At 44.0% G+C, this 27,687-nt stretch overlaps 1 long non-coding RNA gene across 1 annotated transcript in view; it reads right to left on the minus strand.

Moving 5' to 3' along the window:
* Nucleotides 1–3,477: 3,477 nt before the first annotated feature.
* Nucleotides 3,478–27,687, minus strand: part of LOC131384043 (uncharacterized) — an 88,020-nt gene continuing 63,810 nt past the window's right edge. The window contains exon 4 of the long non-coding RNA XR_009214532.1: nucleotides 3,478–3,541. This is a non-coding gene — a long non-coding RNA (uncharacterized LOC131384043). The remainder of the gene's footprint in view (nucleotides 3,542–27,687) is intronic.

Below are 27,687 nucleotides of genomic sequence, written 5' to 3' on the forward strand. Positions count from 1 at the left end.
GCATGAGCCTTTCTCAGTTTCCCCCAATGGCTTTTGCATATTCTGCTCCCTCCGCCTGGGCCACCATCCCCATCATCAAACCAGTTCTACTGCTTCCTTCAAGTCTTATCTGGGTAGTTATATCTTCTAAGGTGTCTTGCTTGACTCTCCAGGCAGAATTAGAAGCCCCAAATTTCTGTTCTCATAGCTCTTGTGCCTCCTTGACATAGCACTGACACAAGAATGCCATCTTTGCTGTCACATATCTGCCTCTCGAGACTGTGAGTCCCTCCAGGGCAGACCCTGGGCCTGACCCATCTGTGTAGATACTCAATAAACTCATGTGAAATGGGATTGAATGGGAACCAGCCCAATATTGCATTTTAAGAGCCAGAAAGCAGAATAAAGTGGCTGAATCCAACTACTCCAGGAGCGGCTCATGCGTGGGCAAGGGGAGCATGAGATGTTCTTTTCTCACACCATCCTCTTCCTGCTGCCAACCCCCTCCTAGCCGCGTGAGTCTCGTGAGCCAACTCCAGAACGGATGGGCTTGGCAGCGACTGCCTGGCTGTGTGCCCACCACCCGTGGGCACCCAGGAAACATGCTGAAAGGAGCTGAGCACCACCCAAGCAGTCCTGCCCTCTGACTCCTACCATAGGACATTGGAGACAGGAGTAGGTGGAGCACAGAAGGGGAGTCACCTGAACCTACAACATTTCTAGGCCTCAGTCTTCTCTCTGCTAGATGGATTCAATAATCCTGCCTTAATGGTTGCAATGGGGAGTTAAAGAGATCACAGATGTGGTCACATAGTGGTCCCAGACTTGCATGGGGCCTATACCCCCTTTGTTTTAGCCAATTTATCCCATTTTGAAGATACGTATTTACCCAATACCTGTACCCCCATCATATCTATGAAGTAACTAACTTGCTTTTGATTTTACAGGCTCATAGGCAGAAGGGACTTGCCTTGTCTCAGATGAGAGTTTGGACTGTGGACTTTTAATGCTGAAATGAGTTAAGATTTTGGGGGACTGTTGGGAAGGCATGATTGGTTGAACCCTGTTAACCCTTCTGCTTGAACCCTGTTAACTTTCTCATAATCACCAGGGAAACTGAGGTGAAGAGAGTGAGGAAAAGTACAATTTTGGGTAGGATCCCACTTCAATGCAGCATAGGTGAAAGGTGCTTTGCAAATGTACAATATCTTCTGAGAATCTGATTCATTTTTAAAAGCCTTCAGAGGTGGGGAACTTGGGCACAGATTTGTAGTGGTAAGGAGGCAGAGATGAGCCGTTCAGGAAACAAAAGATTGCATATGGAAAAAAAGTGAACTGAAATACACCACTGCCAATGGTATCTAACATTTACAGAGAATACTTACTATGGACAGGGACTGTGTTAAGTGCTTTATATGTATAATCTCAATTAAGCCTCACAATAGCCCTATGAGTAAGGTATTATTATTATTTCCATTTTACAGATGAGAAACCTCAGTCAGAGGGAGTTAAGTAATTTCCCCAAGGACCAGAATTTGAACCCAGTGGCACCTGATTCTCAAGCCCCTGCTCTTTCCATCCTATGCTAGATGTGGTCAATTCGTCTTTCATGTACCATCATGGCTGGAGACCCGAGAACTACATTTTTCAGACTCCCATTCCAGCTGGGTTCCAGTCTGCTCCGCAGCTGAGGGACACACATGGGCCATCAGAAGGCAGGAAGAAAATTGAAGCCATTGTTGGCTTCTGTCATCTGTGGGAGTGTGGGCTCTTGGATTCCAGGAGCTGCACTGACATCGGCTCTAGGAATGTCTCTTCAGGGGTGCAGCCTCCACTGTCTCCCTTTTACTTCTTCAGACCTGGGATCAGTAATGGCTTCCCTATAATAACTAATCTCTAAGGATCACCCCCTTTCCCCTTTTGCTCTCCAGTCCATTGATAGCTTTGTAACCAAGTCTTCTGCTTGAAATGCCCAGAGGGATTGCTTCACTGCAAAGTGGACACTGGTTGACATGATGTTACTCTTTCTGCTCCTTCAGCTAGAAGGAATACCCAGTTATAGGATCAAGGTGTCAGCCAAGCAGGCTGAGGGCAAAGCTGAGGCCTCTTTAGGACACTGGAGGTCTATCAGGGAAACTGCAGCAAGCATCTACTGGGCCACCACCAAGAAAGGAGGATATGGATCAGAGAGCTCCCAGCAGGCATCCAACATGCCAGGCTCAGACTGTGAGCCTAATTCCAGAAGCCACCCACTATTGAGGCTAAGCCCAAAGCCATCCTGCCAGCTTCAGGATGGCTCAGGGCCTGGGCAATGCAAGAGAGCCTTGGGGCTGGCAGCTGAGCAGGCTAGCAGGTGAGGACCAGCAGAGTATCTTCTCCCCACCACTACTGTCCCTGGGAACCCATATGTGTTGACTGGTCTCTTCATTTGGGAACTTGACCGAGAATAAGCTTTGGGAAATTGACAAATCTGGGAGCCCTCTGACCCATATTCCTTACCAGCTAGTTCTGTGAGTCATTTGGTTCCCCGAACCTGAGTCTCGGTCTCCTTATTTATAAAATGGGGGCTGTCATGCCCACTGCACAAGTGTGAGGATTGAATGAGATAATGTATGCAAAATACTTACTTCAGCTCCTGGCTGGTTGCAGATGCTTAATAAATAAATCTCCCATTCCCCCTCCTTCTTAAAAATAAGCTTCCTTATTTAGTTATTTACAATATCCTATATACGTTTCTCTCAAGCTCCATGATAAGGTCTGAGAAAATAAAGATATGTCTTAGCCTTCTTTGCCTTGCTTAGAGCATCTAGTTCTTTAAAAAATAATAATATGCCTTTAATAATAAATTAAAACCTTCACACTCATAAAAACTAAAAAGAGGGAGATGGAGAAAGAGAAATGAAGCTTCTCTATTCATCCTGAATATTTTGCATCAAGAAAGTCTAAAACTTTACAATCTGCTCAATTTATTTTAGTATAAATTCATTCTTCTTTCCTTATCAGTCTCCTTTCTTCCCTCCCTTTCTTTCTACCACAGATATTTATTTTCAAGGCCTGAAAATGCAAAGATAAACAAGTAGAGTCCTCACCCCGAGGAGCTCAGATTCTAATGGGAGAGACATCATGTCAACAGAGGATGACAACCCACTGGTACAGACACAGAGCATTATGGATCTACACTCCCGTAGCACAGATCGGTGCCATGACAGAGGGAAGCACAGTGGTGTGGAGGCCACAGAGGAAACCTGAGGAGCCGGGGAGGCTTCCTGGGAGAAATTACTCATGTGCTGCGTCATAATAGAAGAGTGGAAAGAAGTGGCATGAAGGCGCGGGAGTGGGATGCAGTAAAGGAGCACAGACACAGAATCAGGCAAGCCAAGTTCAGAGCCCTCCCAGCTGTGCGACCCGGTGTGACTCATGTGCCCCCCTTCTGTAAGGCAGAATAATAATACCTGCTGAACAAGGTGGTCACAGGTTCAATGGCAATACAAAAAGTACCTGGTGTAAAGTAGGTGTCAAGGAAATCAGGTGCCTCCCTCCACCACTGTGACAACGGCCTTTCCTGAAAGACAAAGGAACTCAAAGTTAGAAGTGTGGGAGACTAAAATCTCTTTCTCTTCTTTTTCAGAAGAGTTTACTTAGGTTTACAGAAAAAAATGAGCAGAAAGCACATATTTCGCATATATCCTTACCCCATCTCCACACGATTTCCCCTATTATTTTTTTTTATACTTTAAGTTCTAGCGTACATGTGTGCAACATGCAGGTTTGTTACATATGTATGCATGAGCCATGTTGGTGTGCTGCACCCGCTAACTCGTCATTTACATTAGGTATATCTCCTAATACTATCCCTCCCCCCACCCCATAACAGGCCTCAGTGTGTGATGTTCCCCACCCTGTGTCCAAGGGTTCTCATTGTTCAGTTCCCACCTATGAGTGAGGACATGTGGTGTTTGGTTTTCTGTCCTTGTGATAGTTTGCTCAGAATGATGGTTTCCAGCTTCATCCATGTCCCTGCAAAGGACATGAACTCATCCTTTTTTATGGCTGCATAGTATTCCATGGTGTACATGTGCCACATTTTCTTTTTTTTTTAATTCTTAAAAATAAAGATCTTTTTTTTAATTTTATTATTATTATACTTTAAGTTTTAGGGTACATGTGCACAACGTGCAGGTTTGTTACATATGTATCCATGTGCCATGTTGGTGTGCTGCACCCATTAACTCGTCATTTAGCATTAGGTATATCTCCTAATGCTATCCCTCTCCCCTCCCCCCACCCCACAACAGTCCCTGGTGTGTGATGTTCCCCTTCCTGTGTCCATGTGTTCTCATTGTTCAATTCCCACCTATGAGTGAGAACATGCAGTGTTTGGTTTTTTGTCCTTGTGATAGTTTGCTGAGAGTGATGGTTTCCAGTTTAATCCATGTCCCTACAAAGGACATGAACTCATCATTTTTTATGGCTGCATAGTATTCCATGGTGTATGTGTGCCACATTTTCTTAAACCAGTCTATCATTGTTGGACATTTACATTGGTTCCAAGTCTTTGCTATTGTGAATAGTGCCGCTATAAACATATGTGTGCATGTAACTTTATAGCAGCATGATTTATAATCCTTTAGGTATATACCCAGTAATGGGATGGCTGGGTCAAATGCTATTTCTAGTTCTAGATCCTTCAGGAATCGCCACACTGACTTCCACAATGGTTGAACTAATTTACAGTCCCACCAACAGTGTAAAAGTGTTCCTATTTCTCCACATCCTCTCCAGCGCCTGTTGTTTCCTGACTTTTTAATGATCGCCATTCTAACTGGTGTGAGATGGTATCTCATTGTGGTTTTGACTTGCATTTCTCTGATGGCCAGTGATGATGAGCATTTCTTCATGTGTTTTTTGGCTGCATAAATGTCTTCTTTTGAGAAGTGTCTGTTCATATCCTTTGCCCACTTTTTGATGGGGTTGTTTGTTTTTCTTGTAAATTTGTTTGAGTTCATTGTAGATTCTGGATATTAGCTCTTTGTCAGATGAGTAGGTTGCAAAAATTTTCTCCCATTCTGTAGGTTGCCTGTTCCCTCTGATGGTAGTTTCTTTTGCTGTGCAGAAGCTCTTTAGTTTAATTAGATCCCATTTGTCAATTTTGGCTTTTGTTGCCATTGCTTTTGGTGTTTTAGACATGAAGTCCTTGCCCATGCCTATGTCCTGAATGGGATTGCCTAGGTTTTCTTCTAGGGTTTTTATGGTTTTAGGTCTAACATTTAAGTCTTTAATCCATCTTGAATTAATTTTTGTATAAGGTGTAAAGAAGGGATCCAGTTTCAGCTTTCTATATATGGCTAGCCCGTTTTCTCAGCACCATTTATTAAATAGGGAATCCTTTCCCCATTGCTTGTTTTTGTCAGGTTTGTCAAAGATCAGATAGTTGCAGATATGTGGCATTATTTCTGAGGGCTCTGTTCTCTTCCATTGGTCTATATCTCTGTTTTGGTACCAGTACCATGCTATTTTGGTTACTGTAGCCTTGTAGTATAGTTTGAAGTCAGGTAGCGTGATGCCTCCAGCTTTGTTCTTTTGGCTTAGGATTGACTTGGCAATGCAGGCTCTTTTTTGGTTCCATGTGAACTTTAGTTTTTTCCAATTCTGTGAAGAAAGTCATTGGTAGCTTGATGGGGATGGCACTGAATCTATAAATTACCTTGGGCAGTATGGCCATTTTCACGGTATTGATTCTTCCTACCCATGAGCATAGAATGTTCTTCCATTTGTTTGTATCCTCTTTTATTTCATTGAGCAGTGGTTTGTAGTTCTCCTTGAAGAGGTCCTTCCCATCCCTTGTAGGTTGGATTCCTAGGTATTTTATTCTCTTTGAAGCAATTGTGAATGGGAGTTCACTCACGATTCGGGTCTCTGTTTGTCTGTTATTGGTGTATATGAATGCTTGTGATTTCTGCACATTGATTTTGTATCCTGAGACTTTGCTGAAGTTGCTTATCAGTTGAGGAGATTTTGGGCTGAGACAATGGGGTTTTCTAGATATACAATCATGTCATCTGCAAACAGGGACAATTTGACTTCCTCTTTTCCTAATTGAATACCCTTTACTTCCTTCTGCCTGATTGCCCTGACCAGAACTTCCAACACTATGTTGAATAGGAGTGGTGAGAGAGGGCATCCCTGTCTTGTGCCAGTTTTCAAAGGGAATGCTTCCAGTTTTTGCCCATTCAGTATGATATTGGCTGTGGGTTTGTCGTAGACAGCTCTTATTATTTTGAGATACGTCCCATCAATACCTAATTTATTGAGAGTTTTTAGCATGAAGGGTTGTTGAATGTGCCATATTTTCTTAATCCAGTCTATCATTGTTGGACATTTGGGTTGGTTTCAAGTCTTTGCTATTGTAAATAGTGCCACAATAAACATTTGTGTGCATGTGTCTCTATAGCAGCATGATTTATAATCCTTTGGGTATATACCCAGTAATGGGATGGCTGGGTCAAATGGTATTTCTAGTTCTAGATCCCTGAGGAATCGCCACACTGTCTTCCACAATGGTTGAACTAGTTTACAGTCCCACCAACAGTGTAAAAGTGTTCCTATCTCTCCACATACTCTCTAGCACCTGTTGTTTCCTGCCTGTTTAATGATCGCCATTCTAACTGGTGTGAGATGGTATCTCATTGTGGTTTTGATTTGCATTTCTCTGATGGCCAGTGATGATGAGCATGTTTTCATGTGTCTGTTGGCTGCATAAATGTCTTCTTTTGAGAAGTGTCTGTTCATATCCTTTGCCCACTTTTTGAAGGGGTTGTTTGATTTTTTTCTTGTAAATTTATTTAAGCTCTTTGTAGATTCAGGATATTAGCCCTTTGTCAGATGGGTAGATTGTAAAAATTTCTTCCCATTCTGTAGGTTGCTTGTTCACTCTGATGGTAGTTTCTTGTGTTGTGCAGAAACTCTTTAGTTTAATGAGATCCCATTTGTCAATTTTGGCTTTTGTTGCCATTGCTTTTGGTGTTTTAGACATGAAGTCCTTGCCCATGCCCATGTCCTGAATGGTATTGCTTGGGTTTTCTTCTAGGGTTTTTATGGTTTTAGGTCTAACATTTAAGTCTTTAATCCATCTTGAATTAATTTTTGTATAAGGTGTAAAGAAGGGATCCAGTTTCAGCTTTCTATATATGGCTAGCCACTTTTCCCAGCACCGTTTATTAAATAGGGAATCATTTCCCCATTTGTTGTTTTTGTCAGGTTTGTCAAAGATCAGATGGTTGTGGATATGTGGCATTATTTGTGAGGGCTCTGTTCTGTTCCATTGGTCTATATCTCTGTTTTGGTACCAGTTCCATGCTGTTTTGGTTACTGTAGCCTTGTAGTAGAGTTTGAAGTCAGGTAGCGGGATGCTTCCAGCTTTGTTCTTAGGGTTTAGGATTGTCTCAGCAATGCGGGCTCTTTTTTGGTTCCGTATGTACTTAAGTAGTTTTTTCAATTCTGCGAGGAAAGTCATTGGTAGCTTGGTGGAGATGGCATTGAATCTATAAATTACCTTGGGCAGTATGGCCATTTTCACGATATTGATTCTTCCTATCCATCAGCATGGAATGTTCTTCCATTTGTTTGTGTCCTCTTTTATTTTGTTGAGCAGTGGTTTGTAGTTCTCCTTGAAGAGGTCCTTCACGTTCCTTGTAAGTTGGATTCCTAGGTATTTTATTCTCTTTGAAGCAATTGTGAATGGGAGTTCACTCATGATTCGGCTGTTTGTCTGTTATTGGTGTATATGAATGCTTGTGATTTTTGTACATTGATTTTGTATCCTGAGACTTTGCTGAAGTTGCTTATCAGTTTGAGGAGATTTTGGGCTGAGACGATGGGATTTTCTAAATATACAATCATGTCATCTGCAAACAGGGACAATTTGACTTCCTCTTTTCCTAATTGAATCCCCTTTATTTCTTTCTCCTGCCTGATTGCCCTGGCCAGAACTTCCAACACCGTGTTGAATAGGAGTGGTGAGAGAGGGCATCCCTGTCTTGTGCCAGCTTTCAAAGGGAATGCTTCCAGTTTTTGCCCATTCAGTATGATATTGGCTGTGGGTTTGTCATAGATAGCTCTTATTATTTTGAGATACGCCCATCAATACCTAGTTTTTTGAGAGTTTTTAGCATGAAGGGCTGTTGAATTTTGTCAAAGGCCTTTACTGCATCTATTGAGATAATCATGTGGTTTTTGTCTTTGGTTCTGTTTATATGCTGGATTATGTTTATTAATTTGCATATGTTGAACCAGTCTTGCATCCCAGGGATGAAGCCAACTTGATCGTGGTGGATAAGCTTTTTGATGTGCTGCTGGATTCAGTTTTCCAGTATTTTATTGAGGATTTTTGCATCGATGTTCATCAGGGATATTGGTCTAAAATTCTTTTTTTGTTGTGTTTCTGCCAGGCTTTGGTATCAGGATGATGCTGGCCTCATAAAATGAGTTAGGGAGGATTCCCTCTTTTTCTATTGATTGGAATAGTTTCAGAAGGAATGGTACCAGCTCCTCCTTGTACCTCTGGTAGAATTCGGCTGTGAATCCGTCTGGTTCTGGACTTTTTTTGGTTGGTAGGCTATTAATTATTGCCTCAATTTCAGAGCCTGTTATTCATCTATTCAGGGATTCAACTTCTTCCTGGTTTAGTCTTGGGAGGATATATGTGTCCAGCAATTCATCCATTTCTTCTAGATTTTCTAGTTTATTTGCGTAGAGGTGTTTACAGAATTCTCTGGTGGTAGTTTATATTTCTGTGGAATTGGTGGTGATAACCCCTTTATCATTTTTATTGCATCTAATTGTTTCTTCTGTCTTCCCCTATTATTAGCCTCATGTATGAGTGTGGTACATTTGTTATAATTGGTAAAATGCCTGTTGAAGATGCTTAGCTGGCTGCAGCATGTGAAACAGCTCCCACCTTCCCCCACTAGATCTCCTTTCTGAGCAGGGCTTATTGCTAATTACAACATTTTAAAAACAGCGAATAATGAAGAATCCAATCCCCTGCTCCCACCCCGACACACACATCCCTGAGGTTAGGACCACCCAGAACACAAACAGTCCAGGATTTTGGTGAGCCCCTCTCAGTTCACATCTTCCCTGCTCTTTTAGATTTGAGACACCACAACACAAGAAGAAACCATCCCTGACTTTCTTCTTCCCTTTTCAAACTGAACAAGTTCCTGAACTTGTCAAACATAAATGCAAAATTATGAAAGACAATCGTAAGTGAAAACTCTAGTTATTAAAATGTATGGGGACTAATCATTGATCTGATAATATGCTGAATAAAAAGAAAGACACGCTTGGATAAATAGAAATCTTTTAAAGTCATTAATATACATGTGCTTATTTTTCCTCATCTACACTGGAAGCTGCAGCAGGGCTGTATTGTCTAACAAATTAGAAGAGGTGACAATGCCATGTTCAGCCCTATGTGTGATGTCTCTCCACTCAGACTTATTAATTTCTGCCAAATTAAAACAAGCCCTCCCCACCCCCGCCCAACAGGCTGCAGGAATGTGTAGTGCAAATACAAATGCCATCAGGAAGACCTCGCCTTTGGGCAGCTGCCGGGGAGCCTGCACACTGGCTTGAAGCTGTTTCAGCACAGACAGGAAACTGCTAGGAAATTGCTATCCCCAAACTAGGCGCTATCAAAAAGGGAGCTCTTCCAGGCATGGCTGCACCTTGGTTCTCTTCCTGGTAGGGTGATCCTTCCCACTTGTCTCTGCCTCAGTTTTCCCCAGGGGCAGTCCCGAGTCCTGCGCCACTGACCCACAACCCCATTTCAAAATGATCACCTTGGTCCTGAGCCTTGGTTTTTACAGGCATATTGGCCTGGCCAGCTGACCTCTGACTACACACTCTTCAGGTTTCTGCAGGAAACTTGGGCCCAGGGCCTTGGCCTCAGAGTGTGTTTGGAACTAGTTTGAGTATCTCTGCTCATGTGCAATTCCTATCCTGCTATGCCACATGGCCAATCCTTCCAGTCTGTGTGGCCTCCTTCAGGAAGTCTTCCTGGAGAGCCCCCTACCGCCTCTGGTGCCTCAAGTTATGATTACGCCTTCAGATGTCCATCTCTCCCATCTGCAAGTGAGCACCTGGAAGGCAGGGTGTAAGTTGCACCCAGCTCTGAGCCCCAGGGCTCAACACAAGGCCTGGCCCTGGAAAATGGACACAGTAGCTAACATTTATTCTGGACCAGACCCTGGGCTAACCAATTCACCAACACAATCTCATTTAACCTCACAGTATTTCATAAGGTGAGAAGAAACATCATACAGTTTTACAGATGAGAAAATGTAGGCTCAGAGAAGTCAAGTCCCCTACTTAGAATCACACAGTGAGTGAATGGTGAATCCTGATGAGACTCCATGTCTGTCTTCTTTAGAGCTTTAGCCACTCAAGAGCCTCAACCTTAACCATTGCTCCTTAGGGGAAAGAAAGGAGGGGGAAAGGAGGAGAAATTGCCTCACTTGTCTCTCTCAGCTCTGACTGGGGCAGGGACATCAGTTAGCATCCAAATGGGTGAAACCCCGTCTCTATTAAAAATACAAAAAAAAAAAAAATTAGCCAGTCGTGGTGGTGGGAGCCTGTAGTCCCAGCTACTTGGGAGGCTGAGGAAGGGGAATGGCGTGAACCCAGGAGGCGGAGCTTGCAGTGAGCTGAGATCACGCCACTGCACTCCAGCCTGTTTCCATCTCAGAAACAAACAAACAAAAGCTGACAACAGCCTCACTAGGGCAGGGGGAAGATGAGCTGGTGGTAGAACAGAGAGATGCTTAGGAAGAGGCACCTTCAGGATCTGTCCACTTGCTGAATGAAGGAATGCCAAGGGAGACAGATGGATCAATAGGTAGATAGTGTTGCTGTTGACAGAAATGTGAACTTTGAATCATCACTCTATCATCAGCATCACAGATAAAGAGAGCTAACTTCATGCCAGGCACTGTACTAAGTACTCTTCATACATTGTCCCATTCAGACCTCATGGCAACCCTGTGAGAAAGTATTATTGTCCCCATTTTATATATGAGAAGACGGAGTTTTCCAAAGAATACCCTGTTGGGGACAGTTTACATAGAAAATTACCTGAACCTTATAGAGAAATATTTTTACTGAACCCTTTCAACCATGAAATATGTTCCCTGGCTTCTCAGTCCTTCCCCTTAGCATAAAGAGATTGGGGTGGCCTGCAACCCCTACTTATTGCGCCATAGCCACAGTTCCAACATGGGCTTGGCCCATGTGGGACAGAGGGATTGAGGCAAGGAGAGACACTCCACAAAGTTCCAGTGTCCCAGGGCCCACCAGTCCCCGAGACATTCCCCAGCTACCTCTCCAGCAGGTTTAACAAGTCTGCCCACAAGTAGAACAAACGGAATAGGCATCCAGGAGTTCTCCAGGGGCACAGGCAGATCAGCATCCCCCTCACTGAAGTACCCAGATTTCTGATGGCCACCTGGGGCCTACATTCCACTGCTCCTGAAATCCCCTGACTTTCCCACCCTTCCTGATCAAGGACTCACTCCGTGTCAGGATCACAGCCACTTGGAGCCCCCACCCCTGTAGAGCTATCAGAATTGGGTAAATGCAGCTGTTGTTTTGAAGGAGTAAGTTGAAGGCACTTAGCGAATCAACTTCCTAATGAATCTTTTCAGGTCTTGATGGGAGCTGGTCCGTTACTATGGAACTTGGCTTGATTTGGAAATTAATGTGGTAATTTACAGCCACTCTGCCAGGCAGGAAGATTAAAAGAGAGAGAGAGAGTGAGGGGAGAGAGAGTGAGGGGAGAGAGGCCTCTGCAGTGGCAGAACCTTAAGAGGCACCAGCTTAGTGCATGTCTGGAGGGCTGGACCACATGCACTGGGCACCATGAAGGTGGTGTCAGCTAGGCTGGGCCCATGTGGGACAGAGGGATGGAAGCAAGGAGAGACACTCCACAAAGTAGATCAAAAATCAGTATCTCAGGCCCATTTGGGATTGTGCCAGTGCAGGGAGTCCTCTCTTTAGAGATTGTGTGTGTGTGTGTGTGTGTGTGTGTGTGTGTGTGTGTGTTTCCCTAGCTTCTGGGATTCATTTCCCAAAGTCAGCTTTTGCCATGACCATAAGTCACCGATATCATTATTTACTTTGTTTTTCTTTAAATTTCCTCAATTTAGATCTTAAATGAGTTTTATATCACTTCTATCATAAATGGAAAGCCAATATTACATACTAAGAAGAAAAAGCAAATGTAAAATTAATTGCACTGAAAATAAAACAAAATTACTAAATTCTAGAGCAGTCCTTGCCTGCCAGAGGCCCTGAGTCTGAAACCTGCCCCTATTTGGGGAAAAGCATGTTAGAGAGGTGCTCAAGACATATTAGTGCAGAACTGAGGTGTGAGCACCTCTTGATGTAATCAGACAGATTGAAAGAAGAGTTAAATGGAAACTACTTTTGCACTTGTGAGTCAGTGCTGTGTAATGCTATGATCTTCGCATTTTATTTATTTAGCAAACATTTACATAGCACATACTATGTGTCAGAGGCTGTTCTAAAAACTTTTTAAAAATCAACTCATTTAATTCTTTTACTAACCCTAGATAGTATAGCATTATTTCCATTTTAGGGAGAGGAGACTCACGTATGGAGAGGTTTGGTATCTTGCTAGAAGTCACCTTAAACCATCTAAAATCCTGTACTGGTCATTCTACACTTCAGTGGGCCAGGGTGGCCCAGAGCCCCTCCAGCCACTGTCTGGACCAGAGCTACAGACATATGGGAAGGAGCAGTATGCAGACAGGAGTTCTAGATAGCTGCAGACTGATTCCTCAGGGCCAAGGCCAGGCCAGGCCAGTGGTGGCATCACTGGGTGGACCCTGGGGGTCACTCCTCCTAAGCCCTCTGAGACTCTCCACCTGACTGTAAATCTGGGTTCTGTGGGTGGTGGGCAAAAGACAGTTGGATGCTGATCCAAACAATAGTCTCCAGGAGAGAAGAGAGTGATTTTCTCGCTTTTTGTTTTGTGAAGTTTTTTAAATATATAAAGAGATACAACACAAGCCCCTAGAGATGCTGCTTTTCTCTGCTAACTGTTCTTGGCAGAAGTCTCTGAAAAGTGCTCTAAGGATCAGACAGGGGCTGCCACTTGTAGTCAGGTGGCTGGAATCTGAGGAGATAGCAGGTTCCCTTGGCACAATGGCAGTGGTGGGTAGAGACAGAACAGTGTAGAGATGAGGGGCCCCTTTGGAGGGAGGGCTTCTGTGACTAGCTGCCTCTGCAAGTGCAGGGAGGTGCCCTTGAGGGGCCTACTGTGGCAGTCCCTCCCTGGACAGCCCATGCCTTTTTCTGGCCTTGGGATGTAAGACATACTGCAATCCAAACTACAACCTGAACTGGGTGACGGGGCCCTGCATCATTATTAGGATAATAAAAAAGTAGCAGAGGGAATATTTTGGAAATTAATAAAGCATTATTCTCTTTTGCATCCCCAAGTACATGAGTCTTGCCCCATCTAACTAGCATGAAGTTGAGAATCTTTCAAAAAGGATTCCAAGAGAAAGATAAAGTAATATTCAGCCTCTGACATTTAAAAAAAGGCCAGAATTTTATCCTGACCAGAACTAAAAGCAAGAGAGGAGGCTCAGAAGGAAGGCCAGATCGTCAAAAAAAAAAAAAAAAAAAAAAAACATTCTTTCTGCAGATTTGAGTTGGAATGTGAGTTAAATTTGAAACCCTACTAAATAGCTCACATTGGGCATTTCCTTTGTGTCAGTTCATTTATTTGCCAAATGTTTTATATGTACAGCCTCTTTTAATCTTCTGAATAATCCTGAGGTTGGTGCTGTTACTATCCCCATTGTATGACTGAGGAAAGGGAGGAGGTTAAGTAACTTGGCCAAGGTCAGACACCCAGGAGGCAGTAGGTCAGGGATTTGAATCTTCAGGCATTTCTCTAGACTGTAGCAATTGTCCCCAAGAGGCTACTAGGCCCCATGGCCACCATGATTCATACCTCCCAAGAGCAACCAGAGCACATCTTAAGAGAGAATCTGTCTTGTCTTCAGATGTCAGAACCAAAATTCTTGGGCTCATGTCAGTCAAGGCCTCACCCAGGGACCCTCCATGGGCGTTCTCAGGAAAGGAGTGATGATCCTCAGCCAGCCCCTCACAGATGCCACAGCACATAAAGGATGGAAAGGCCATTGGAAATGCATGGGCCCCACACTAGAGGATGTGAATTGTGGAGGCATTTGCCTCTTCTGGGCTCCTTACACAGGCTAGGCATGTGCTACCACACAGATTCCAGATCTATCAATAATGCAGATCACACATCCTCACCAGGATCTGGGGCTTTACTAGTTTTCTCAGCAGCCCAGTGAGCCCCTCAGCTTCCAGAGGCTCAAGGCACCAGCCCGCCAGCCCACTAGCCCCACTGAGGGTCCCTGGTCCCCTTTCTCCAGTTGGAAGCTCAAAAGTCAGGCAGGATCTGGCTTCCCCACTGGTCCCCTGGACATTGGAGAAGGTCTGCCTCACCTGTCTACCTTCCCAGCCTTGTACCCTTTAGACATAAGCCCAGCAGAGAAAGCATGAGGCCATGTTCATCTGCAGACCTTGCCCCCTGGGGTATCCAGATCTCTCCCCTTAAGCCCGAAGCCTGAAGGCCAGCCTGGCTCTGCTAATGCTTGCCACATGATCTTCAACAGGTGAGTTACCGTCTCTGCATCTCAGTTTCCAAATAAAGGGTTGGAGCCTCTGAGGTTTAGCAACCACTGTTCCCCCAGTCTGGAATACCCTTCCTCTCTACTTCTTAGACTGGCTAACTTCTAGGTCTTTCTAGACTCAACTCATCAGATTGTTTAGGAGGCCTTTTTCCATCCTCCATCTTCCAACTCCTATCCTAAGCTGAATTGCATTTCTCCTCTCTGCTCCAATAATTATTATTATGTTTTCGGTATAATGTCAAACTTTTATTAAGCACTTACCGTATGTCAGGCACTGTTCTAAGACTTCACATATATGAATTTATTTACTTTTCACAACAAGTCCATAAGGTGGATGCTAGCAGTGTCCTTATTTAACTAAAAAGGAAACTGAGAAATAGAGGCAAAATGAATTACCTGAGGTCATCTAGCAAGTAAGTGTCTGAGCTGGTATTTGAACTCCTCCATGGTTCTAAAGAATGATGAAAAAGTACGATGGGGCATGAGCGAAGCCACCTTGCCTGTCAGAGCTTCCACTGTGGTATGTGATCCTGTTCAGGGAGGCCCAGGCAAAGTTTATAGTCAAATCACTTCTTTTACAGCTTAGCAATGGCCTCCAAGCCCAACTTGCTGCTCCCAGCATCAGTAATTTTGTCTGTTGTCATTGTCACGATTACCCCAAATTCACCCCAGAATAGAAGTCTGAGCTGTGGAAGGACAAGGACATGGCATCATGAATCAGAAAATGGGGTAAGATCTGAGGCTGAGTGTGATTTGGGCAAGTTACAGCTCCTCTCTGAGCTGTTCTCTCATCTGAAAAAAATGGAGATACAATACCTACCTTAGAGATTTGGGGAGGATGAAATAAAAGAATGGGTGTCTTGGGAAGCCAAGGTGGGAGGATCGCTTGAGGCCAGGAGTTTGAGATGAGCCTTGACAACAGTGAGGCTCCATCTCTACAAAAAAGTTTAAAATTCGCTGGGTGTAGTGGTGTGCATCTGCAGTCCTAGCTACTCAGGAAGCTGAGACAGGAAAATTGCTTCAGCCCAGGAGTTTGTGTCTGCAGTGAGCCATGACCACACCTCTTAACTCCTGCCAGTGACAAAGTGAGATCCTGTCTCAAATATGTATGTGTGTGTGTGTGTATATATATATGTGTGTGTGTGTGTGTGTGTGTGTGTATATATGTGTATATATATATATATATATATATATACACACACACACATATGGCGTCAAGGCCCTGAGCAATTAATTCATTCAATAGCTATTCAGCAAGGACCTAGGGCTGTTGCTGTCAAAGAGGGAAAAATGTCCCTGCCCTCAGAGAGTTTACATTTGAAGATGGTATTTGCACTAGAGTTGTTCCCCAGATCAGCTCTTCCTGAAGGAAACTGTCTCTATTCATGAAATCACTGTGTTCCCATCGTAAGAGAATCTCAGAATCCACATTGACAGGTACCCTACTGCCCTACTCACTGCTATCTCCTCTTCTCCCTCCTCTGTCCCCACCTAGGTAAACGAGAGGCCTCTGACAGCTCACCCTCTTCTCTGGGTATTCTCCCTCCTCTCTAAAATAAGGAGTTTGGGTTGGATGGATTTCCAGATCCTTCAAGGTGGCCATTGATTACTGAATGGTTTACTACTTCTTCAGATGGTGAGGGTGGCAGGTGGGTAGAAGGATAAACCAAGCATCTATGAGGACCTTAGGAGATTCCCAGGCATGTCCTCATTGAGCCTGAGGCACTAAATTTTACTCTCTGGCCACATCAACACCTTTAAATTCCCTTCACCTCCTGCTGAGAATACATTCTGGTTCTCACCTATGTGCCTTTGTCTATGTTGTTTCCTTTGTCTGGGACACTTTCCTCCATTCCTTGCCTTCCTAGCCAGTCCCTATATTACCTTTAAAACTCAGAGCAGAAGTTGCCCCCTCCCTAGTCTGCTACTTTTGCATTCAGTGCATTAAAGTATAATCTCATCATCTGAATATCTGTTTTTCCCACAACACTGAGGGCTCCTCAAGGACAGGGACTGTATTTTATAAGGTCGTGTCCCCAGCCCCTAGGTCAGTGCCTGGCTCATAGTAGGTGCTTAATTGGTATTAGTTAGATTGAATTGAATGTGATTTAAAGTCACCTGCTGCAGTACCCAATATCAGGAAATGGCAGAACTAGGACTTGAACCCAGGCCTGAAGACTCCAAGTCCAGCACATATCTTCTCCCTGCAGCTGTCAGGAGAGGCAAAGAGAAGACCCACTGGCAGAGGAGGGGTGTTCAGACCAGCTGCTTTCATCAGCCTTCCACAAGGTTGGAGGAATCTGTGGGAGGGGTCCTCAGGGCACCCTGAGGCCTCTGTTTGTCCATGCTGCCCATACTGTTCACTTCCCCTTTTCCCCTTCAGCCCAGCCCCTGGCTTTCTGGGGATTGAAGTCAAGCCACACTTCCCCACTTCTGCTCCCTTTCCCCAGACCTCTGTAAATACAGTGGGAACCTGGCTTTCTGAATGAGATGGGAGGAGACAAAGAGAGCCACCCACCCCCATGCCTGTCGAGTGCCCAGTTCATATTCCTGCTGCGACTGTATCTAAATTTGCAAATCGTCACCCGGTGCCCCACCATCATGTGTCATCTTTTATGCATGGCCACCTCTGCCGCGCTGCTCGGCCAGTTGCTATGCAACCAACGACAGCGCCGCAGGGGCCTGACATTAGTGAAAGCAAATTGACCAGAGGAGCCTTCATCCTGCATGCAAAGCAGCCAGGGCCTCACTCTTTGGAGAGGCTGCCAGAGCTGAGGCTGGGCCACCTCTTTCTATGGGGGCCAGACCCTTTGGCCGCAGCCTCCCCAGCCTAAGCTGCAGACACTGGGAAGCCTTAGTCCTCCTACTTCTGGAAAAGGCTGAAATCTGACAAGTGACAAGAGCTGCTTCCAAAGGGAAGTGTGGGCAAATGCATCTTCAGGCTCTAAAAATCTAAACCTCCAGTATGATGGACATTAGCTCCTGAAGCAAAAGAGTTACTATTCATTGAGCACTTACTATGTGCTGGGCACAATGTTTGGCACAAGAACAGTACAATGCAAAAAGCTCTAACTTCCTGGATCCCAGCCCAGCTCCACCATTACTCAGCTGTGTGTTATGCATGCAAATTATTTATCAGGACAGAGCCAGCCACTGAAGGCTGTCCCTAGACATCTTGGAAAGCGATAAAAGGCTGGATAATGGGGAGGGGGAAGGAAGCCAGTATAGCAGCAGGAGTGAGAAGATGAGAGAAAAGAAGGAAGGGAGGATACTGCCTTGCACTCCTAGTATTGGAGGCCTCTGAGCCTCCTGTTGGGAAGAACAGAGGAAATTAGAAGCTGGTAGTTCTGGTCTCTCCTTCTGCACAACCCGCCATGGCCCCCACTCCCAGGTATGTGACCTACAGTTTCCCACTTGAGCATGCATACACCATTTTGCCCTGGGAGGTAGCAAGTTGTGCTGGAAAGAACAAGGCTTTGGAATTCATTAGAATTGGCCTCAAATTCTGGTGCTCACCCTTCCTAGCTGTGTGACTACAGCCATTTACTTCTTTTTTAAAATTTCAGCTTCTCAGTCTGTATAATGGGCATGATGATACCTACCTTCACAGGGTTAAATGGCTGCCATATGTAAAGCACCTAACAGAAAATCAGTAAATGCTACTTCCCTCCCCCAAACTTCAATGGCTCCCAATTGTCAGAAGAACAAATCCGCTTCCTTAGACTGACATTGTTCCCACCCACCTCCCCAGCCTTGCCCTCCTGACTCCCTGCACCTCTGCGCCTCTGCATTTTTCCTCTGGTGCAGCTTCTCCCTAGAAGCCCTTCCTCCTGCTTTTCGTTTTCTAAAATCTAGTCCACCTCTAAGGACTATAAAACAAATTAAAATTAACTTCAGCAAGGAATCCTGCCCACCAGGCCATCCCCCAATCCACTTTCCAGTGGGAAAATTCTTGGAGCAGGGGATCAAGAAAAGACTCTCTTTTCTTGGGTGGTGAGTTTGAGAAGCTATCTCTCAAAGCGCAGTCGCCCATTGAGGAATGTCGTTCTGTGGCTCCTGTATCCTGAGGGCTACATCTCACCCTGAGGATGGGCATGGAGCAACCTCACAAAACACAGCTCAGGGACTTACCAGACACCCAGCATTATTCTAGGTGCCATAATACCACTGTGGTTTTGTCCAGGGTTTAACACTCACAACCACTAACTAATTCACAATTACTCATTAACATACCAACATAATCTTTACTTTTCATACAAATCAGTGAGGTAGACATTACCCCCACTTACTGAGGAAGAATGGAGGCTCAGAGAGGAAAGGCAACATGTACGAGATCACACAGTGGATGGGTGCTGGTCAAACTGGGGCAGGTGTGCAGTTGTATGTGAAAATGGGCTATGCGGCTGTAATGTGTGGACTTTGTCTACATCATCAGTCATCATTAACACTTCAGACTGGTTTACCCATGTAAAAAAACTCACAAGTTGAAGCAAAAAACCATTTACCTATTTCTTGAAAAGACAAAACACCTTTACCAAACCCAGAGAGAAGCAGCATGGGGAGTGCAAAGGGCACCAGCTCAGTTGGATGACCCTGGGCAAGTGACTCCATTCTCTTGAGCCAGGGGTTCCTCTCTCTGAAATGCAAGACAAGGTTACCTACCACACTCTCAGGTCTATTTTGAAGGGCAAAAATGATACAGACAAAGAAAGTGCTCAAGTATGGAGTTTTGATAGGTATTAGTATACCCTTAGAAGTAGCATTCCTCCAAACCAGAAGTTCACAACCTGTTTCTGACAGATGCTTTTCTTTAATTATTCAATGTTGAGAACTGTGTTGTTGTTGTTTAAAAGGAGATGTGCCGATTGTATTGCCTTCATGTTGTATTGAAAAGCATTTCTTCATTATTTGGACTAATTTCCAAACAAATGAAAAACTGTTGTAGCAGTCAAGCTCTGACTGCTCCATCCATTAGATTCAGAAGATGGCAAATTCCTTAAAACACAGATATAAACAATTCTGGTAACACAATCTGATTTTATAATTAATTTTCTGCCTGGGAAGGCAAAAGTTCTCCTTCTCATGTTCTTTGTCCTCAAGTTCCCGACTGTTCTCCCACTTCTGGCAGACTCTTAATTAAGGAAAAGCAGATTCTGTTACCTGGAATTCTGTTGTGTTGCAGGTAAAAAGGCAAATTTTTTCTCAAATGTGCTTTGATCACAGAGATGGTCAGGGTAGAGGCAGTCAAGAAGATCTTCTGTGATCGGACCTTAGTGGTTCCTGTTTCTACCCTACTGCAGCCACTGTGAACACATCCTCATCAGAGTGTGGTCACTCAGCAAGCCAGCCCTTGTCAGCAGCCTGTAGAGGCCCCACACTATGCCAGCCTGTGGAGGAAGATGTGTCCTGGGAGTGCTTAAGGTCTAATACGTGTGAGGCTGAGACAAGAAACATGTGAGCAACAGGTTGTTTAAATATCAACAGAGTGGCGCACTGGGCCCCTTGTGAGATGATGAGCATATTAGATGGGTCCAGATTTAGTCTATGACTAGGTCAGGGCCAGGTTTATGACTCAATCTATAGCCAGGATCAGTCCTCAGCATGGACCAAGATCAGGGCTCAGGCTGTGACCAAGATTGAGGTTCAGAGAATGATCAGATTTAGGGTTCAGTCTGTGGCCAGAATCAGAGCTCAGGCTAAGGCCAGGATCACTCAGTCTGTGGCCAAGATCAGGGCACTTAAGACCTGAGGTCCAGGACCAGTCATTGGCCAAGACCAGGCTAAACTGTAGTCAGGATCATGACTCAGTTTGTGATCATGGTAGTGGGATTCATGAACGACTTAGATCTAGTCTCTGCTCAAGTATTCCATAGTCTTCTCTGGGAAACATTAAATTGAAATGATTCTATCAACTATTAAGAGTTATGACAGAGGGAAACAGGAAAGAAGAACACAGGAGAATGCCTCCTTTCCAGTCTGGGGCTAGGGGTGGTGGATGTGCCAGGGAACACCTTCCAGAGAAGGTGATGCTAAAACTGTGTCCAGAAGGGCATGAGTAGCTTCATTTCGATTTCCTTTTTTTGTATCATCACCTTGAGCACGTGGCTTCATTCCCTTTGCAATTTTCCAATTTCCCCCAACACTCTGCACTGGATACAACGTGTGCTTTGAGGGACACTCTTGTACTTCCTCTGGACAAGATCTTGGGGAACACATCATTTTCTTCAACCTCATTATCTCCTATTATTTTCTGTCTACCATATAGGCACTCTGTGTAGCCATGACACTAACTCCCAGCTGCCTTTGTCTCTTGTTGGATGCACTGAATTTCTATACAGGGATCCATTTACTCCCTTGTACTACTCATCTTCATCTTGTAGCACAAAGCTATGAACATTTTCCTCATGTTTATTTATAGATCCAGTAGCTCACAGAGGAGCAGCATGGTAGAGAAAATCAGACGACGACATCAAGAAAACCAGGGTAGGTGTGTGGCCTCAGGTAAGTCACACAGCCATTCAGAGCTTCAGTCTCTTCATCTAGTAAATGAAGTTGATAGCTTCCCTGCCTTTATTGTAGGATGTTTTGGAGGCCCACTGAGAGAACTGATGTAAAAGGGCTCTAAAGATGAAGAGAATTACAACAAATCACTCATGGATGGAGGCAGAACAAGTTCAGCTCAGCTTCATGGGACTGGTCAGTTCTTACTGTGGTCCTAGGAGGTAGGATTCATGGTCTTCTGTATCTGTTCACAGCCCAAGAACAGGAAGAAGGGACAGAACATGTTTCTGAGCTCCTGCACTGGGGCATGAACACATTTTGCCTTCCTGCTTATATGTCAATGTCTGTACCCATATATACAGTTTGTATTCATGTTTATATGTCAATGTCTATACCCATGTATGGGTCATAGGTTGGCTTCTTCAGAGCAGACCTTGACATGGAGATTCATATGCAAGTGATTTATTAAGGAAATGTTTCTAGGAGAAACAAGTGAGGGAGTAAAGAAAGCAGGACAAGAAGGAGAAGGAGCCAAATAAGGCTGTGTTCTCAGGCAAAAGTCCTGCAGAGGGTAGATTTGAGCCTGATCCTGAAGGGGAAGTCTGAAGTATACATCATCCCAACTCAAGGCAAGGGAGCTGGGCTTTCACTCTCCCCCTTCCAACATCCAACAATCATTGTAAACTCCCAGACACCTCTAGCTGTCTGTACTAATGGGCTAGAGCTAATTCCCAGTAGCCTAAGAGCCATTCACCAAAGAAGAGCCAGGAGTGCTTTTGAAAGCATATTAAGTGAGGTGTGGGGACTTCTGCAGACCACCAACATTTTCTGCTAGAATGTTCCTAGGTGTGCTGGTCTCCCCAGCCTCACTGGCTATCTCTTCTCAATTTTCTTTAAGAGTTCCACTTCATCTATGCCTTAAATGATGGCATTTCACCTGCTTAAAACTCTTCCCTGGTTCCTGACTGCCTTGAGGATAAAGTCCAAGTCCCTTCACATGATTAAGAAATCCCTTCATCCTTTGCCCTCTGCTGACTACCCCCAAGCCTCATCTTTCACATGGCCCCTTGCTCTACTGCAACCAGACAAGACCTTGCTGTTGTATAGGAATTGTAGAGGGGTCCCACAAAGCCTTAAAACTGCTCACAGACCACTGGAGAAGACAGAAATGTGACAGGCAAATCTAGAACTTTATGGGAATAGAGATAAGGTACCTAACTTAGCCTGGGTTCAATGAAGACTTCCCATGGGGAACAAAAGGCAAAGCAGGAAGATAAGCGTAGAAAGAGTGATCCTGGCAGGATTTGCAGCATTGGGGAGAGGCGGAGAATTGTGAGCAGGCATGGAACAGAGTGGTCACAAAATAAATATTTGTGCAATGAATACATGGGTGAATAACCACACAAGTTTTACACATTATGGGCTTTGGAATTTAAAAGCCTTGATTCCTGTCTCCTCCTAATTACTCACTGAGAAACCTCAAACAACTTATTTAACCACTCTGAACCTCAGTTTTCTCATTTGGAAAATGGGGCTAATGAAAATATCTGATATGAAACAATGGATGCAAAAATATTCCGTAAGCTGCAAAACCCTGTTCAAATGTTAGCTTTCATTCATTTATTTATTCAAAGAATAGTTTTGAGTTCCTACTGTATTCCAGGTCATGCACTGGGAATTTGTCCTGGAAATAGGAACTAGATGGGGACTCTGTTTCCAAGTAGAGAGGAGAAAAGTTTAGGAGAGGAGGCAAGGAGACAAGGAGAGGAGAGAAGTTTAGCTCATAATGAGATATGTTGCCATAATCACAATCTGGGAGCTGAGAGAGCTCAGTGAAGGTTTCACCAAGAAGGTAAAATTTGTATAAGTGTGCCCTGATGGCTGAGGGTGGGTGTGTCAAGTGAAGGAGGGGTCCAAGTAGAGAGACAACATATGAAGACACAGGGGGTAAAAAAAAATGGTGTATTTAGACCACGGGGATTGGTCTGGATGGCATAGTGTATGTGGGATGGTGGTAGGATGTGAAAAGATATGAGAAAGTCTTTTGAGGTCAAATCATAGAGAGGAAATTTGAATATTTTTCTATAGGTATTGGGGACCCTTTTGGGCATGAGAGTTGCAGTGGCACTGAGATGACAGGAATAAGTGAGCAAAGCCTGTTTGAGGTCTAGGAAGAAGAGTTGTGGTAACAGCACCTTAAGAACTGGAGAAACTTCTGGACCTTCACTGCCAATGCACAACCATCACCGCCACCAAGCTTCAGCAATCTCTCCCTTGGACAGCTACCTGCTGTGAAAATACTTGCTCAGTATGGTTCCTCTTGAAAATGTTTTTCCTACATTATGACTTTCATTACACATTTCCCAATGAGCTTTGTTTAGTTATTTTACTTGTGTTTCTATTGACAGGGCATAGGATGAAACACCTTCTAATTACCTCTGAATATCTTTACTGGTTATCTATGGCTGCGTAACAAACCATCCAAAACTTAGTGGCTTAATACATCCATTTACAGAGCTCATGATTCTGTAGGTTTGTATTTGGGCTATCCTCAGGCGGGCAGTTCCACTGCTGATCTTGGCTGGGCTCATTCACTTGCCTGTGTATAGTTTTGGGTCAGTTGGGAAGCTCTGCTTTGGAGATAGGCTGGCTATCAACTCTGTGGTTATGGGTATCAACCGAGCCATGTGTTTTTTATCATCTAGGAGGGTAGCCTCAGCTTGATCACATGATGGTAGTCTCAGTATTCCAAGAAGAGCAAGAGAGGCACCTGCAAGGCCTCTTGAACTAGGCTTATAACTCACCCAGTGTCATTTATTTTATTGGCCAAAGCAAGTCACAAAACCAGCCTGAAATGCACTCCACCTCATGAAGGGAGAATTTGCAAAGTGCTGTGGCAATTTTCCCAATATACTTCAAGGTGTATAAACTTTCTTCCATTAATCCTGGCATACTCAAGGAGGAAAGAATGGAAAACATTCCAAAGAAAGTTTTTGTTATTGTTGTTATTTTCTATAACCATAACAAATACTGGAAGCATGGTGAATTTCCTATTGTTTACACATTATCATTATTATTTATTGAGCACCTCCCATGTGCCAGAGACCAGTCAAATAATAATGAAAAAGATATACACAGTACTTGTTCCCATGGGGCTTACAGTCTAATAGAGAAAATATATTAAACAAGTAATTCCAATAACTTGATAAGTATTATGTCTAAAAATTTTATAGCTTTATTAATGTTTCCTTTATGTTTTTGTCTTTGGAGTCCTGAGTTTTAAAGACTTCTCTGGATTAAATAGATATTAATTTCTATAAAAGGGCTTTTGAAAGTTGCACCCCTAGCAGGAAGCTCTTTTACCTTGGGATGCCCAGTGAGCAAACCTGGGCCCAGCCAGAAATTTAAGACCAAAAGAGAGAAACCCCAGTTCGTCTCCAGACCCAAGCTTTCACCCTTTCTGGAAAAAACCAATACTGTGCTCTTTTCACATTGTGTCCTCACTCCAGGTGATCACCCTTCTACAGAGGTTAAAGGCCCTACTCCATCAGCTTAGGCCTGATATTGACACCCCAATTCCAGGCTGTTTTCTGTTGCCCAAGTTCCTGTTGGGCCCCTACCACAGGTGCTTTAATGTACAACCTGATGGATATTTCGAGTTCAGAAGAATTTGACTGGACTTCATTCCAGTATATACATACATACATACATATATACATACATACATACATAGTGATAGACAGATGATAGATAGATAGATAGATAGATAGATAGATAGATAGATAGATAGAAAGATGATAGATAGATAGATAGATAGATAGATAGATAGATAGATAGATAATAGTTTTCTTTTTTCTTTTTTCCATTTAACATTGTATTCGGAATCTTGCCCTATGATGTTAAACAAACCCATCCTGGGGGATATATCATGGATAAATGTATATCAAAATATCCTAAAAGAGAAGCTGTTTGTCCAAGCATCTCTCCTTGGAGGGCCTCTCTACCCCATCCACCCATTGCAACTGGGTCAGCTCAGCACTGGGCATAGGGGTAAGCCCCACTCTCTCTTACTCACTCCCTCCAGTTTTCTGGGCATTGGGTTAATATTTCCTTGAATCACAGTGGTAAGATATGAGACATAGATTTGGGCATTGGTGGCCTGCTGTAGTGTGGGGAAGTGCAATCCTAATGAGCTAGGGGAAAGGCACATGCCCAGCAGCCCAGCTCAGCTCCCTGGGGTTCTTGGTGCTAGGCATTGGAATGAAAACCTCAGTTTAGAGTAAAGCGTATCTGGTTGCTCCAGTTGATTTGCTAGTCCCCACCCTGTGCAGTAATATCCTTAGAAACATTGAGAGGAGAAAGGGAGGAAAGGGAGGCTTCACCATAATGGGATTCAGCTGGTCTTGGGTCCCTCAATCATAGCACCATGTAGTAGCAAACTGGTCTTACAAATATTTCCAACATTCAGCATGGAATGCTGTAGGAGGGAAGCCCACTTCATTCATTTATTTGTTCAATAAATATTGTCTGTTATGTGTGGAGCTCTTCTAGATTCTGCGGTTGCAACAGTAACTAAAACAGACCTAAATCTATGCCCTCCGAGAGTTTGCATTCTGGTGGGGGGCTGAACATAAAGTGTGTAAGAAGAAAAACAAGGGAAGCAATAAGCAATGTCTTGGGTAGTAGCTTTAGATTGGGTGGTCAAAGAAGGCCTCATGGAGAAAGTGACATCTGAGCAAAAACTTGGAGGAAGTGAAGGAGGGAAGAGTGCAGGAAAGCAACACAAAAATAAACAGCAGAAATGAAGAAGGGAGCAGAGGTATACCACATGTGAGCCCAGAGAAGAACACCTAAGCCTATTTAAGGAAGCTTCCCAGGGAGATGATTGCTGAGAGGGGACTTCAGGGATGAGTGGAAATTTGGCCAGCAGACACAGGCAGAAGGGCATTCTAGCAGAGAAAAAATGTGTGTGCAAAAATACAGTGAAGCCATGAAACATGTCTCAGCTGTGAACCATGAAACCCAGACCCAGAGGGGCTCAGCAACTCAGTCAAGGCCACTCAGTAATAACAATAAAACAAACTAATATTAACAATGATATGTATAATCAACACTTGGTGAGCCCTTACTGTATGTCAGACCCCATGAAATTCTTTCTTTATGTTGACTGCCTTAATTCTCACAACAACCCCATGAAGTACTGTGCGCAATCCCATTTTGCTAAAGAAGTTGAGAACTCACCCAAGTTTACACAGCTTTTAAGTGCTAGAGCCAAGCTTTGGTGCCAGTAGGCTGGTTTCAAAAGCCACACTCTGGGACCCAGGACTGCATCCTTCTCCACCAGGCTGCTTCACTGACTTCTAAAGTTCCTTTAGTCCAGCCCCCCACCTTTGGACTAGTAAGAGAAGAATGGCCTCCTTTGACACACTAGGCCCCTGAAGCCCAGGAGATAAGAGCCCAGTCAAGGTCACACAGGTAATGATAAAGACCATTTCCATATTCCAGGGAATGTGACCATCTGGGGATCCACCTCACAGGAGACTTTCTTTTCTTTAAAGATGAAGCTCCTAGAGTTCATCCAGTCCAGTATTTCTCAGTCTTTTCTTAACACCACAAATATACTATGTACCTGTTTATGTAATACACATTTATTGTTTTACACATTAAAATAAGAGTACACTCTTTCCACCCTCCCAAGAACCAGTTTTTATCCTCTTGAGGGCAACATCACCCGCTTTGAGAATGCATGATCTAATCTAGCCCTGTCATTTTATAGTTGAAGAGACTGATGCCAGAGAGGTGGCATCAGTCACTTAACTCAGACCAAATAGAATCAAGAGCAGATCCCAGGGCTACTGACTCCTCCACTCCACACTGCCTCAAGCATAATCATGGAAGCCTTTGCTACCCCTTCCCCTAATCTAACACTCTCTGCCTTTCCTTCTGCATCTAAGGGCTCCATTCAAATTCAGACCTCCAACTTTCTAAGAGTAAAATGGTCAGCAACTAAGGAGCCAGGTACCTCCTAGACACCCCAGGTTAACAGTCAGGGACCAGCCCATCAGGAGATCCAAAGGGGCACCTGGGCTTCCTTCAAAGAAGGCTAGCATGAAGAGACAAGCATTGCTCAGCCTAGGTCTTCACCATTGGGCCAACAGAGATCACACTGACAGCTTCCTTAGAGGTTCAGCTCCATCACCTTTTCCAAATGCAAGACAAGCATAAAACTACTTCAGCAATGGAAAAAAAAGTAACTTGGAAATAATTAAACAGCAAGGCAGCCACCCATAATGATATTCTGCAGCACACTTTGGGGACAGTTTGCTGCAAAAGCGCCCGAGCACTCCGGTTGTTTAATTAACATTGAAACGGCAGTTCCACAAGAACTAAAAACCCTGTTAATTTATGTGTCTCTTAATGATGCTCATTTAAATACTGTCAACTTTCCGTTGGTTTA

The sequence above is a fragment of the Hylobates moloch genome, unplaced genomic scaffold, assembly GCF_009828535.3.
Source record: "Hylobates moloch isolate HMO894 unplaced genomic scaffold, HMol_V3 SCAFFOLD_8, whole genome shotgun sequence".
In the NCBI taxonomy this organism is placed as follows: Eukaryota; Metazoa; Chordata; class Mammalia; order Primates; family Hylobatidae; genus Hylobates; species Hylobates moloch.